Source organism: Trichechus manatus, unplaced genomic scaffold (assembly GCF_000243295.1).
Source record: "Trichechus manatus latirostris isolate Lorelei unplaced genomic scaffold, TriManLat1.0 scaffold00120, whole genome shotgun sequence".
Lineage (NCBI taxonomy): Eukaryota > Metazoa > Chordata > Mammalia > Sirenia > Trichechidae > Trichechus > Trichechus manatus.
Genome location: NW_004444056.1, coordinates 8,814,700 through 8,829,424, shown reverse-complemented (window position 1 = coordinate 8,829,424; position 14,725 = coordinate 8,814,700). Strand labels below are relative to the sequence as shown.

Sequence of the window (14,725 nt, the reverse complement as noted above, 5' to 3'; positions counted from 1 at the left end):
AGTTGAAATTGAATCAGTGGCAACGGGTAATGGCTAATGAGGTTGAGCATCTTTCATGTGCTTGTTGGCCGTTTGTATTTCTTCTTTGGTGAAATCCTTTGCCCTTGATCTACTCAAATTCTTTATCCATTCTTTGACTGGGTAGTTTGTCTTTTTGTTGTTAAGTTGTAGGAGTTCTTTATACAGTATGTTCAGGATATTAAACCCTCATTCAATATGTGGTTCCTGAAAATTTTCCCCAGTTTATAGGTTGTCTCTTCACTTTCTTGTTAAAGTCCTTCGTTGAACAAAAGTTTTGGATTTTGATGGAGTCCAAGTTATTTATTTTGCTTTATGTCTAATGTTTTTGGTGTCATGTTTAAGAATCCAGTGTTAAAAAATAGGTCCTGAAGCAATACCCCTGTGTATTCTTCTGGGAGTTTTATGGTTTTATGGTTTATGGTCCTTGATCTTTTTAGAGTTAATTTTCATGTATGCTGTGAGATATGAGTCCAGCTTTATTCTTTTGTATATGGAAATCCAGTTGTCCCAGCACCATTTATTAAAGAGGTATTCTTTCCCCATGGCATGGATTTAACACCCTTGTCAAAAATCAGTTGACCATACATGTATGGGTTTATTTCTGGACTCTCAATTCTATTCCATTGGTGTGTGTGTCTATTATTATAGCAGTAGCAGACTATTTTGATTCCTATGGCTTTAATAGTATGTTTTGGAATCAGGAAGTGTGAGTCTTCCTGCTTCATCCTTCTTCTTTGAGACTACTTTGGCTATTCTGACCCCCTGGCAATTCCATGTAAATTTGAGGACTTTTTTTTCCCATTTCTGCAAAGAAAGCTTATGTAATTTACACCGTGATTACATTGAATCTGTAGATTGCTTTGGGTAATGTTGACATCTTAACAATATTAATTAAGTTTTCCAGTCCATGAATTTCCATTTACTTCCAAAAACCAAAACCAAACCTGCTGCCTTCTAATGGATTCTGACTCATAGCTACCCTGTAGGACAGAGTAGAACTTCCCCATGGGGTTTCCAAGGAATAGCTGGTGGATTCGAACTGCTTTTAATCTCTTTCAGCAGTGTTTTATAATTTTGATTGTAAAAGTCTTCTACATCCCCAGTTACATTTATTTCTAGGTATTTTGTTCTTTCAGATGTTGTCGTAAATGGGATTGTCTTAATTTCCTTTTCAGAATATTCATTATTGGTGTATTGAAACCCAACTGATTATTATGTATGTTTAGCTTTAAAAGAAACTGCCAACTGTTGTCCAGAGTGGTTTCCATTGTTCCATTGCCTCTTTTCCCTCATTCTCACCCTGATCTGGTTGTGACTTTGGCTTCTTGTCTTCTTTCACATCCCAGGCCTACTCCTTCTTCAGAATCGCCCCTGCCCTGACACTTCTGCTCAAAGGAGGCCTGCCCTGAAATCCTGTCTAAAATTGTCTGTGGGAGCCCACTCTGCTCCTCCCCTCCTAGCATCTACCACACCATTGTCTGCCTCTCTCTGCCAAAAAGGAGTGACTGAGCACAGGAAGTTTTGTTCTTAATGAATGTCAAAAGACTAGAATGGTTCCTGATACGTAGAAAGCACTCAATGTGTTGCCGAATTAGCGGCTATTATTCCTTAGCATTCCCGGGCACTTGAGACAGAGCCTGTCCTGACACCCAGTCCCCCTTTTCCAACCCCCAAGAGACGGCGCAAGCCACGTCCTCCTTCCCCCATCCTGTGTCCGCCGTGGAGCTGAGCCAGCCCCAGCCCTCCAGCCAGGTGAGGCCTTCCTACAGGCACATTTGTTCGCCTGCTGTCTCCTGTATCCCCAGTGCATGGCACAGAGGACAGGCTCAGCTAATGCCTTTGGAGTGAATCAGCCAGGCAAAGATGAGAGAGGTGGAAGAGCGGGCTTGCGGTTGGAAGTTGGCAAAATGGGAGCTGTGAGAGGAGGTAGATATGGAGTGCCATGGGGAGATGTTTACTACTCCTGAGCCTGGGGCCCCGGAAGGGAGTGGTGTCCATGCAGGGTCAGAAAATTCTCAGGGTGGGAAAGGCAGAGCCCTGAAGCCTGATGGTGGAGGGTTTAATGTTGTGTTTCTTTTCCCAGGTGCAGTGGCCTGATGGCCAGGCCACCAGTGATACCTTCTGGGGATCGCAGATGCTGTTTGAGTTTTCAAGGGGAAGCTTGGGCTGAGGTGCCTCTTGGGAGATCGCCAGCACCCCAGGAGGAGCAGACGTGGATTGTCTGGCTGTTCAAGACTACAAGTTGTGGAGATTTATCCCCTAATACAAGAAGGAATTCCCAGAGTTCCTTGGTGGCAGGTGGGGGCGGGGGCGCTCCCTTGAGAAACGTTGAGGACTTCTTGTCCACAGCTAATGTTTAAGCAGTTTGATATTGGAGGCAGTATCTGAAAATGTTCATGAGATAAGAAGTCAAAGGAAAGTTTGTTCCCACTCAGGCAGTGACAAACCAGAGATTCCAGGTCCTGGGTCAAGTTCTGTGCAGTTTAGGCTTTCCTAGAGGAGGAAGAATGTTCTAGTGCTAGCCATCTTCCCACCTGTCCCGTGGCATAAAGTAAAACTCCTCCACCTAGTTCTCTTTGTTGTTGGCAGCATTTTGACATTTCTGTGTTCATGAGGGCTTCCCCCTTGAAGATTAAGAGGCTAACCAGTTGGTGATGGCCCCAGAAGGTTGAATCCATTGTGTTTGCAGTAAAAATGTTCAATTCCATTGAATTAAACTTTTAATGCTTTGAACTCTCCTTTTTCACTTAATTATATAACCTGGACATATTTTCATGTCACGGCAGAGACCTTTAATCCCTGGACAGCAGGTCATGACTTGGGTGTGCCCCAATCAATTGATATATCAATATCCTACACCCCATACTATTTTGAAATGCTTCATGGAGTGGTCTTTGGTTTAGCCTCCAGAAAACTTTCCAAGTCCCCTTCTGACAGCCCAGACCAGCTACGGCCTGCAGGGAATGTCCAAGGGGTGGGTCACTTTTATCATTATTATTAGTAGTAGTAGTTGTGGTGGTAGTGGTGGTCATGCCGTTGAATAAATTTTCTCAATTCACAGAGAACTGGAGATAATGACAGGGGTCCCATGCGCACCTACACACACCCGGAGCCCAGGCTTTTTCCTGCATTCCCACTGGGTTCCTCCTGTTCCTTGCATGAGGCTCTGAAGATGTTCCAAGTCCCCATGTGGAGGCTGAACTTGTCTGCGCTGACCTGAGTGTGTTGGGGAGGGTGTCCATGGCCTGCCAGGTCTGCCAGAGACCTTTTCTAAGTTCACTTGGGGGCCTGGCGATCACCTGAAGCTCTGGAAAACTTTTCTTAGTGCACTGAGGTGCCTGGGAACCACTTGGGCCAGCAGGGCAATGGGTCTGGGAATGAGATAGAAATAATAGTGTCATAATATGTTTACCAAATTGGACCAAACTCTATAAGCCAGGTATTCATAGAGGAAGTAAAGAAATGGTCCTTTTTCTTTAAGTACAATTCACGAAGGGGAGATAATTCACACCTCAACCAAGTAAGTGGCTGCGATGTGCCTCGACATGTAGTGAACAGAGATGAGTCAGAGATTAGAAGCTCTGATTCTGACTTTTTTCACTTAATATATCTTGTAAATCACTACAGATTAGTAAATATGGTAAACAGTTTCTTGATTCTCCTTTGTGTGAGGAAAATTTTGACACACTGATAGGTGTAGTTGGGGAGATTTCAAAACTAAAATTAGGCACTCCATTCTAAATTTTACTGAAATCTCACTTCTACACTCCTGATAAACGTTAGTTTTCTGTTGAAGTTTACCATTTGAAAGACAAAGCTCAGTACCTATTATGTTAATAGTGTTCCAGCAGCTTGCCTTAGAAAAAGCCTCACTGGGTTGATCAATTAGAGCCTATAGATGAACATGTTGTTTCAAATACCTTCAAAGAATTTCCTCAGCATACACATAGACTTTATCCCTTTTTCTCTCAGCTAAACAAGCAGTTTGCATTTCAAAAGACTTTGATTTGAAATGGATCTAATCTTTGTACTTTCCTAATGGTCAGTTCTGTATCCAAAGATTCCAATTAAGATGGCCCAGCTGCAAACATATCGCTAACCTTTCATGTCGAAATTGTTTACTTTTCATTTTAGAAATATTGCCTTAGTTAAATTATATCAAGAATGAGAGATCTGTGTGAAACTAGAAACCGATGTGAAGGTGGTTTGCAGTTAATTGCCTCCTTGTAAGTCTTTCCTCCCCCTTTCAATTGCTTTGATGTGAGACAGTTGTCTCTACGCGCTTGTTAAATATCTCGTTGTTCTGTCTGCAAGGCCGAGCATACTGTTAGACTTGATCTGAATGCATTCTCTCCCGCGGATTCATTCCTTTAATAAAATGTTTGTTTAAATATCAAATTGGAGTGTTGGTCCAGTGACTCCACTAGGACACCTTATACCACTGGAAATTTTTCTATAGTGAATATAACGTATCCCTAGGAGTTCTTATTGAGCTTATAGTGACTTTCCAATCCACTATAGGCTGATGATCTCCAAATTCTTAGAACCCAAAAACCTGCTGTACTTCAAAGTTTTATCCACAACTTCCTCACACTTGGATGACTCCAAACATCTAAATCTAACATGTCCAGAAGAAATCTATCTTAGTCATCTAATGCTGCTCTAACAGAAATACCGCGAGTGGATGGCTTTCACAAAGAGAAATTTATCTTCTCACAGTGTAGTAGGCTAGAAGTCGTCCAAATTCAGGGCGTCAGCTCCAGGGGAAGGCTTTCTCTCTCTGTCGGCTCTGGAGGAAGGTCCTCGTCATCATCAGTCTTCCCCCAGACTAGGAGCTTCTCTGTGCAAGAACCTCAGGTCCAAAGGACGCTGTCTGCTCCTGGTGCTTCTTTCTTGGTGGTATGAGATGCCCAGCTTTCTGCTTGCTTTCCTTTCCTTTTATTTCTTGAGAGATAAAAGGTGGTGCAGACCACACCCAGGGGAAACTCCTTTTACACTGGATCAGCAGCGTGACAGGGGTAAGGGTGGTGTTACAATCCCACCTTAATCCTCTTTTAACATAAAATCACAATCAGAAAATGGAGGACAACCACATAATACTGGGAATCATGGTCCAGCAAAATTGATACACACATTTTTGGGTAACATAATTCAATCCATGACAAAATCTTTTGGTAATTTTTTCAAGCTTCTTTCTTCGTGGTTTTCCACATGCTAGAGAAGAGCTCTGGTGATCATGCGCTCACCGTCACATGAATTCTAGAAGTCACATTTGATTCTCCATTCCCCCCATCTCATATGTCTGCTCCACCAGCAATTCTTGGCAGCTCAAGCTCCAAAGTGCACCTCAAGCTGGCCCACTTTTCCCACCTGCACTACCACCATTGTTCCTCACCCTGACCAGTCCTTTGTATTTGCTGTGCTCAAGTTATCCTGACTGGCAGTCAGTTCCTGGCACATACATTCTTTCTTATTACAAGACTGTCGCCACATTACAGAAAACCAAGTCCGTTTGAGATAAAATCAAAGAGGTTTACTCCAAGAAAAGAATTACACTTAGAAGTGGGACCCGCACAGCTCATTGAGATGACACAGTGATGTCCAAAGAGGGGGTTCTGAATCGGGGATAGTTTTACTACTGCAGCAAGCATCAGCCACAGGTTATTCATGACTGGTGCATCTCCACTCAGGGAAGTGGGAGATGGGATCCTGCTGAGGTGGGGTAAGGGTAGCGTACTGATTTAGAGGGTATAGCTGTAAGACACTGATCTGTTTTTAATTATTAATGGCTGAAATTAGAGAATAAATATAGTCTCACAAGATGCTTAGCTAATGATCGCAGAATGCTTACATGTAGTTTCTTTGTCTATCTTGCAAAAATACCCGGCTGGCAACAGCACTCAGCACTCTTCCTGAGTATGTGTATTTTGAAGCGTGCAGATGGCACTTAGTCGAGACGCCTCAGGGCATATGATTTCGCATCCTGGTTTTGACCACTGAGGAAAAACATGTTTTCCCCAAAAGCATAGCTGTTAATCTAGAATCCAGATTAAAATTAGACAGCATGGTCAGCATATCATGCCTCTGTCTCACTGACTGCACTGAAAGTTTTCTTTTCCTGAGATAATTCCCTCTTTTTAAGCATTTGGCTGCTAACCAAACAGTCGGCAGTTCAAATCTACCAGCCACTCCTTGGAAACACCATGGAGTACTTGTACCGTGTCCTATAGGGTTGCTAGGGGTTGGAATTGACTTGATGGCAACAGGGTTGGTTTTGATCACTGATGAGTCAAGTAGTCTTTCTCACATGGACACGCTTGCTACTATTGTTTAATGGTTGTTTGAATTATTAAACATTCAAGACCTCGGAAACTACACCACATTTGTGACCTGTCAGTACTGAGCGTTTTTACCTTGGCATAGTGAAGTTCCCCTTTTCAGGGTGTGCTGATCTCTGTTGCCCACTAAGGAGAAACCCGTCTTCTGCAAGGTTTTCCCTAGCTTCCTCATGCTTTAGAGGGAGACATCAGTGAGCCTCAAAAGGGTAAAGGAAAGAGGTGACAGTGTCAGGCACAATGGGTCAGAGGTACAAAGGGCTGACTTATTCTTTCAAACTCTCAAGTAGGGTTTCATTAAGGGCACCACTGACTTAGTTTCCACATACATTGTCTTTTTCACGGGCATCACATTAGTTCTCAAGGTCAAAACACGAGTGTTTAATTTCATGCATCATTTAATAATGCCAGTTATGACAAGGACCATGAAAATCATAATTTGAGTGACTAAAATAGATCTAATCTAGACTCCCATTACTGTGGAAGCCAACTAAATATATCAGGAAGAGAAAACCCCAATCTCGTCAGAGACATGGATCCATGTGGCTTTCTAGTGAATTTGCTTGATATCTTGTTCTACTTTTCCAGAGCTATTAGTCCAGGTGCAACAAGTGGTATTTGGTATAGCACAAATGTTTCCTTGTTGGGTTAATAAAAAATCAATAGCTATTCTGTCATCGAGTAATACTTTGGCAAGGGAATTCAAAGATTTTTGCTGAGCTGCCATCCCATCAACAACATCTTTACTTATTTGTTCCATGGTGGCTGAGAGATTTCCAATGGATTTCTCAATTTCAGGGATGCCTACCAATGGCAGGATACCTCAGAGGAAAGCCCATCCATTTCCAGATCTATCCGTCACAGAGTGATCAATGGAGTCTCTCTTTATTCTCTTTTTCACTAATAAATTTAAGCCATTGGTCTAATGTACACTTTCTTTGTATGCATAAATATCTAGAAGGACACCTATATGTCCCAAGGTACATTGGCCCATCATGTTCCATCCATCTAAATAGAGCAATGCCCAAGTGTAGGGCTTATTTATTGGGTCTGGCTTGTTTTTGGTGGGATAATCTGATCCCCCCATAAATATACATAACCATAGGAGTACAGATCATGTTGTTTCTGGTATAATTATGTGGGAAGAGGATGTTTTGATTTATTTGCACAAGCCAAAGTTCTATTACGACATTTTTACAAATGGATAACTGTCCCGTCTCTAAAGGGTTCCAGAGACTGATACAAAGAGGGAAGAGTCATTCCTTTTACAGTTAATTATTTTGCGTGAGTTGATAAAATCTCAAAGTATCTGTGGAATTTTCCATGTTGGAATGAAAAGCTAATTAGCAAACATGAACACCTCTACGTTTTGTAAAACAAGCTCGCAACTGTCCCATGACCTGGTCAGGTGTTATGGTTTGGGTTAAATTACAACAAGCTCTTTGCAATAATCCAGGAGGGTGCCATAGTCTAACATGTATGGTTCACTTAAGGGTAATGTTGAGGTTAATGGTTGCATTGGGTATGAAACTATAATTTAATATTGTAGATGCTAAAGGATCAGAAATAGCAAGACTGGATTTGGGGGAAGAATAACAAACAAAACATTCTGTGAGATTACCAGCTGTAGCTACTGCTTGGGACAATCTAACAAAGGCATTTTTGTGCCAGGTTATCAACTTGAATTATGAACAGAGATAGAAAAATACCTGAGATAAGCTTCATAGTGTAGGAAAATTGTCTGAAAGAGGTATATAAGTGCTGCTAGCATGCAAACAATAGCTATAATGACATAAAATCATCCAGTAAGTAACATATGAGTATGTAGAACTAAGGTTTGTATCCCTCTTATGACCATGAACAAAAAAAAAAAACAGCTAAAAGACTTAGTAAGAAAAGATATAACAAGGTTTCAAAATTAGCACGAGACATGAACTATGGAATCAAACAGTCCTAACTTGAGAATCAGAGAAATTTTAAAGGTGATCAAGATTAAGCGTAAAGCTATGACTAGTAAAATTTCATATCCCATGGAAAGATTATTATGGTGTGCTGCATGTGGTGAGTGATGTTGATAAAGTTCTAGGATCACAGGACAATATACATGGAAGCACTTCTAACGTGTGGACGAGAATGATGCGAGCAATAGAATGATTAGAATGAAAATCAGTCCAAGAATTTCAAACAGGTCTAACCCCAATATCTTGGGCAGAAGCTGTCTGTTAGCTGTCAGCTGCTTCTTGTCCCGGCACTTTTTAAACTTCAGTTTGTAGGCTTCCATGGGTTGAATGGTCCACTCAGGGGTCATGGCCTTCTTTAACTGTGACAAGTGTACCCAAGTTTTATTCCTTGTAATTTTTCAGTACATGGACTAGTAAGATAACCTGATAAGGCCCCTTCTATCTTTGTTCTTGGGAATCCTTTTATCAATGTCTCTTCCTGTATACGTAATCTCCTGGTGGGATAGCCCTTTCAGTGGGCTCCACAGGCAGTTCCTGATTATAAACACTTAAAACTAGGATTGTTATAAGCTTGGGCATAATGCTTATAGTATTTTAAAAATCTGGCTTGTATGAAGTTGGAATCAACACATGCTGGCCCATAGAGAAAGGCCAAAGGGGATCCAGAGACAATTTTATGTGGGATCAGCTGGTGTGGATCAAAAGATGCTAACTTTAGATTTAATAGGAGTATTGGTAATATTTGTACCCAGTCCTAAAGAATGGAATATCTTTGCCAATTGATTTTTAATTGTACTGTTCATCCTCTCAGCTAAACCCATGGACTGTGGATGGTACAGACAAGGTAGCCTCTGAAAAGTAGGAAAAACTTCGCATAAATCCTTTATGATTTGTCCAGTTAAATGGGTGCCTGGATCACTGAAAAGTGTTCTCGCGTCACCCCAGGTAGGGATGATGTTCTGTAAAAGATTTTTGGCCACAGATTATGCTGTGGCTTTCCAGCTAGGGACAGCCTCAATCTATTGTGAAAATTTACAAATAATTACTAAAATAAATTTGTATATACTGGAGGGCCTCAATTGAACAAAGTCAATCTGCTGTTCAAACATTGGCCCAAGACTTAAGAGTTACCTTCCCAAGGGAGTTCTGTATGCTTGACCAGCAGTAAAGTGAAAGCATATGGAGCAATATCAGGTAATATGGTCAGCCACATCCCAAAAGTGTCCCCACCATTCCTTTAATAAAAAGTCTACACGTTTGTCTCTTCCACAGTGATTATTAGCACGGACAGTCCCAGCAAGAGGATCATGTGAAGACATGGGGAGGACTGGCATCCAATAGCGCACTTTAGGTTTTTTACTGGATCCTTCCCAGATGCTAGAGATGCCATTTTGGTGGCACACCTTTTTCTTCCATTCATCTTTTTCCTCATCTGTAGCCAATCGTTGGTGACTCATTAAATCTTGCCACATGGGCTCACTAGTGGTGTTATCCTGAAGGTACAGGTCCCCAAGTATGTCTTATGCCAGGCTCCTGGCGTTTTGGGCACTCCACGGATACCACTGTCACTTGGAATTCAGTTCAGGCAGCAGATCTGACTGCCTGACTAGCCAAATTATTTCCCCTAATTTCTTCAGTTTGAGGAATCCCCTTATGGTGATGGTCCTGTACTTTAATGGCGGCAATTTCAGAGGGAAGTAGCATTACTTGCAGAAGATCTGTTACTATGAGTCATTTTTTATCTGGGTCCTGAAGATGTAAGGACCCCCAGTGCTTGCACAGCACCCTGAAATCATGGACAACCCCAAGAGTATATCAGAAGTCTGTAAAAATACTTACTGATGGCCTGGGGGTCAATCTGCATGCCGGAGCAAGCGTAATCAGTTCAGCCTGCTGAGCTGAGGTAACTTCAGGGAGAGGCCCGCTTTCAAGAACTTCAGTGGACATTGTGACATCATAGCCTCCCTGGAAATGAGAGCAGGCTTATCTTAAATAAGAACAGTCTACAAATAAGTTAAAGTCTGCATTATCAAGAGGGGCCTCCTGAAAGTCAGGTATGATAGTGAATAAATGATCAGTTAAATCAATACAATCATGAGGTGGAGTTTCTTAATCATCTGGCAGGGGCATGAGGGTTGCTGGGGTTAACCCTGGGATAGTGTGCAACTGTATATGTGGTCAGCTAATAAAAGAACATCATAAGATGTCATCTTGCTGGCAGATATGTGCTGTCTAAAACCTGACTTTAAAATGGCAGAGACTGTGTGAGGAACAAACACATTTAAATTGTTTCCCAACACAATATCAGCAGTGGTTTCCACCAACTGGGCCATGGCAGCAACTACCCTAAGGCACAGTGGGTATCCTCTGGCCACAGGGTCTTACTCGACATTATACTACACAACCAGCCTCTACCATCCTCCATGCCCCTAAGTAAGTACCCCTAAGAGCATTTCCTTTCACCTCATGTACAGAAATGGAAAAACTAAGGCTATAATTGGGAAATCCTAAAGCAGGAGTACGAGAGAGAGAGCCTTTTAGTTCGTAGATGGCTGCTTCTCCCTCTCCTGATAGCTGCAAAGAGCCTGGCTCACAGGTTTTAAATAATGTTGTAACGCCTGGGCTAGAGGTGACAATTTTCATATTCAAGTACGGCAGTACCCACAAAGGCTGAGAAATTCTCTTAACTTCTTTTTTGTTTTAGGCATAGGAAAAGTCAGAATAGCATCTTTTCTCTTAGGGTCAATAGGTACCCCGTTGGCTGAGAATATATGCCATAAATATTTAACAGATGGTTGAAGAAGCTGAAGTTTCTCCTTAGAAAACTTGTGATCTCTATTTGGTAAGGGTGTTAATAAAGTGATGCTATCTTTCAAACAGGTCTCCTCAGTGGGAGAGTAAATTAACAGGTCATCCAAGTATTGGAGAAGGAGCAATCCATGGATAAATTTAAATATTGCAGGTCCACATGCAATACCTGTGAAAAATAAGTTGGAGACTCAGTAAAACCTTGGGAAAGGAAGGTCCAAGTGTATTGTTAATTGTTCCAGCTGAATGCAAATAAATATTGACTCTTGGGTTGGATAGTAATGCCAAGAATGCGCTATATACATTTATTACTGTAAAATGTGTGGTCACTGCTGAAACACTGGATAATAAGAGGTGAGAATTTAGGGCCTTGGGAAATCCTGGAGTCGCTATTTTATTAATGGCCTTTACTTCCTGAACAAATCTCCAACCTCGATTATCGACCATGCAGACTGGGAACACAGGGCTGTTACATGGAGTAGTATAGGGAATAATGAGGCCTTTTTCTAAATTGTTGTTAAATATAGGAGCTAGTCCTTCTCAGGCTTCAGGCTTAGTGGGATATTAGGGAATCTTAGGTAAGGGTTTAGTGTTATAAGTATGCACCTTAATAGGTTCAGCTGAACAGACCCTCCCAATATCAGTAGATGGAGCTGCCCACAAAGATGTACTGGCTTGAGGCAGTCCATTGGAAGGGAAACTAAAGGAGTTAAAATCTGAAGTTCAGGTGAATTAAGAGCATGTGCATAGCACAAGGCTTCTTTCTGATCATTCTTAGAAGGGGAAAGAGCACTAAGTATACTTAATAATATCTCGCCTTCTTCAGTAAACTGTCAATGGCATTTCCATTTAGAAAGTAAGCTCTTCCAAGTAAGTTAACAGGAATGTTAGGGCTAAGTAGTAAGGAATGTAAGTATTCAGTTGGTCATCCAGACACAGTTACAGGATGAGAGTGTATTAAGGTGTATTCTAAGTTAGCAACCCCCCCAACTTTAGAAGTTCTAGTACTCCAAGAAATTTTGATGGCTTGTGGGGTTAAGTGCCAATAATGTCACACCCATGTCTACCAGAATTTTGCAAGGCTCGTCATTAATCTTAATAACAGTTTCACCTTGTGAGTCCAGAGGAACCACAGGAAAATCCCCTATTTTATCCCCAGAGCCCCATCACTTGGTCATGGAAGGGGCCAAGGGCAAAGTGCCTGTTTTTTTTTTTTTTTAAGCTTCATGTAAACCTTTTTAAAGTGCCCTCACTGCTTGCGATAAAAGCACATCCTGAGTTTTTTCCCCCTGTGGCTTATTTAATTCAGCGGGCTGATATTCTCCTCTAGTGCATGTTAGTAGTTGCTGCATTTGCGAAGTCATTAGTTTATTTTGCCTATCTTTTATTCCTTCCTCCTCTTTCTTAGCCTGTTGTTCTAAACTTTGGCTCAGTTTGTAGGCTAAAGTTGTCAATTTACTAGTATCTGTGTTTTCTCAATCCAGTTTGTACTGTTTGACCAGATTGCTGAGCTTGGATTGGAGGTCATTAACAAAAAGTGAATTGAAAGCAAATTTTACCCCCATATCCTCTATTTTCAGCCCTGAATGTTCATCAAAGAATTTTTTTAGGCAGTGAAAGTAGCTATAAACACTTTCACCTTTTTCTTGAGTACAACCTTGAATTGTAGCCCAATTTATCTTCCTCGAGAAGGTTCCAGAAATAGCTTTAATAAGTATATCAGTGACTGTCTTAGTTTAATCCAAAAGTATATTTTTAGGGGCCTTACGTCTATAGTTAAGGATTCGTCAGAAGACTTCCATTTACTTCTTCCACCCTCATGGAAGCATTTCCAGGCCCCACCAACATATAAATAAGGTCAAACATAAAAACCAGCCCTGGTTCATAGGTTTGGGACTAAGAAATTCTTGAGTGAATTTATGTGAGTCCTCCAGTGGATTTGAGAAGTCTTTGATGATAGCATGAAGCTTGGCCAAGGACCATGGAGCAAAGGTTTCTTGAGGTAGTTTACTAGCCTCTTCAGGGTATCGCGTCTTAAAAGGCATTTCTAAGGCTGGCTCTGATTCCAGTCCCATGGGGGTACTGGTGAGAGGGAGAGATGATGCACAGGAAGCATTGACAGATATAGGAGGGCCAATAGGTAAGGCAGGATAAAGAGAAGGGGAACTGGAGAAGGGGCAGTAGGAATGACGGAAGAGAGGGGATCAGGCTGCTGAGGAGCTGGGAAAGAAAAAAAAGGATTTTGAGTAAGGACAGGGGAGGGTTCAAGCTTCTGAACTTTGTTCAATTTGGATACCTACTTCACGAAGAAAGTCAGTTTATCTTCCAATTGTACTTTTGTTGATTGCTGGTACCAGCTGTAAAAGATATCCCACTGTTTCTGTTTGATACAGTCATCCCATCTTTTTTTTTTTTTTAATTTGGAGCATTAAAAGGAAGTTTTCAACATGTTAAAAGCTCCCCATTTAGGCCAAACTTTTTCTACACTATCCCTGCTTATAATCTGTCATTGACCTAAATATGCACAGGAATCTAGACTGTAATGCTTAAATATAAACCCAGAGGAAGTTCCTTGGGGCAGGGTGGTCTCTTCCTTAAAGCAGAACTGTCCCATAGTAACTGATATAGCAACCACATGGTACAAAGATAATCCTCCTATCTCTAGACACAATGAAAGGAGTTCTCAAGATTCCTAAATGATCTCCTTAGAGAAACAAAGGCTACTAACCGTGACTGGGAAGAGGCATTGAAATTATACGAGGCAAGTAAGGTCCAATAAGGAACCCAAAAATAAAGGAGAGTATAGAGAGCTTGAAACTACCTCAGTGAACTGCAATGCAAAGAGTGCAGAGTTCTGACCTGGAAGGCTCACCTGCCACCTCCAGTCACCAGAGAAATGGAGGAGGCAGAAAAAGACCCTGGCTGGTGCCTGGCTTTCTCTGAGACCTCAAACATGGGGTCTGTACAGGCTCAGTAATACTTCCAGATCCCTCTGCTGCCACCAAAATGCCACCTTATTACAGAAAACCAAGTCTCCTTGAGATAAAATCAAAGAGCCTTATTCCAAGGATGGTTTACAGTTCGAACTGGGAACAGCATAGCTCATTGAGATGAGACAGTGGTGTCCAAAGAGGGGAACTGAATTGGGGATAGTTATACTCCTGCAGCAGGCATCAGCTAAAGGCTATTCTTTTTTTTTCTTTTATTTTTTATATTTTATTGTACTTCAGGTGAAGCCTTACAGAACAAATAGTTTCCCATGAAACAGTAGTACACCTGTTGTTTTATGACATTGGTTAACAACCCCACAACATATTAACCCTCTAACTTCGAAACCTTTTTTTTTTTGGGGGGGGTGAAACTACACATAGCCGAAGATACACCGTTTCAAAAATTTCTACATGCACAGTTCAGTGATATTGACTACGCTCTTCTAATTGTGCTGTTATTCTCACTTAAGATGAAGGCTTACAGAACAAAATGGCTTCTCATTTAACAGTTACTACAAATGTTGCCCTATGACAATGGTTAACAATCTCACAACACATCAACAATATCCTTATTCAACCTTGTGTTCCCTATCTCCAGCTTCCTTGTCCC

The 14,725-nt window shown here is 41.5% G+C and overlaps 1 pseudogene; it reads right to left on the bottom strand.

The window, feature by feature from the left end:
* The window catches only part of LOC101354108 (ubiquitin carboxyl-terminal hydrolase 17-like protein 6), a 41,850-nt pseudogene that overhangs the window by 952 nt on the left and 26,173 nt on the right, over positions 1-14,725 (bottom strand).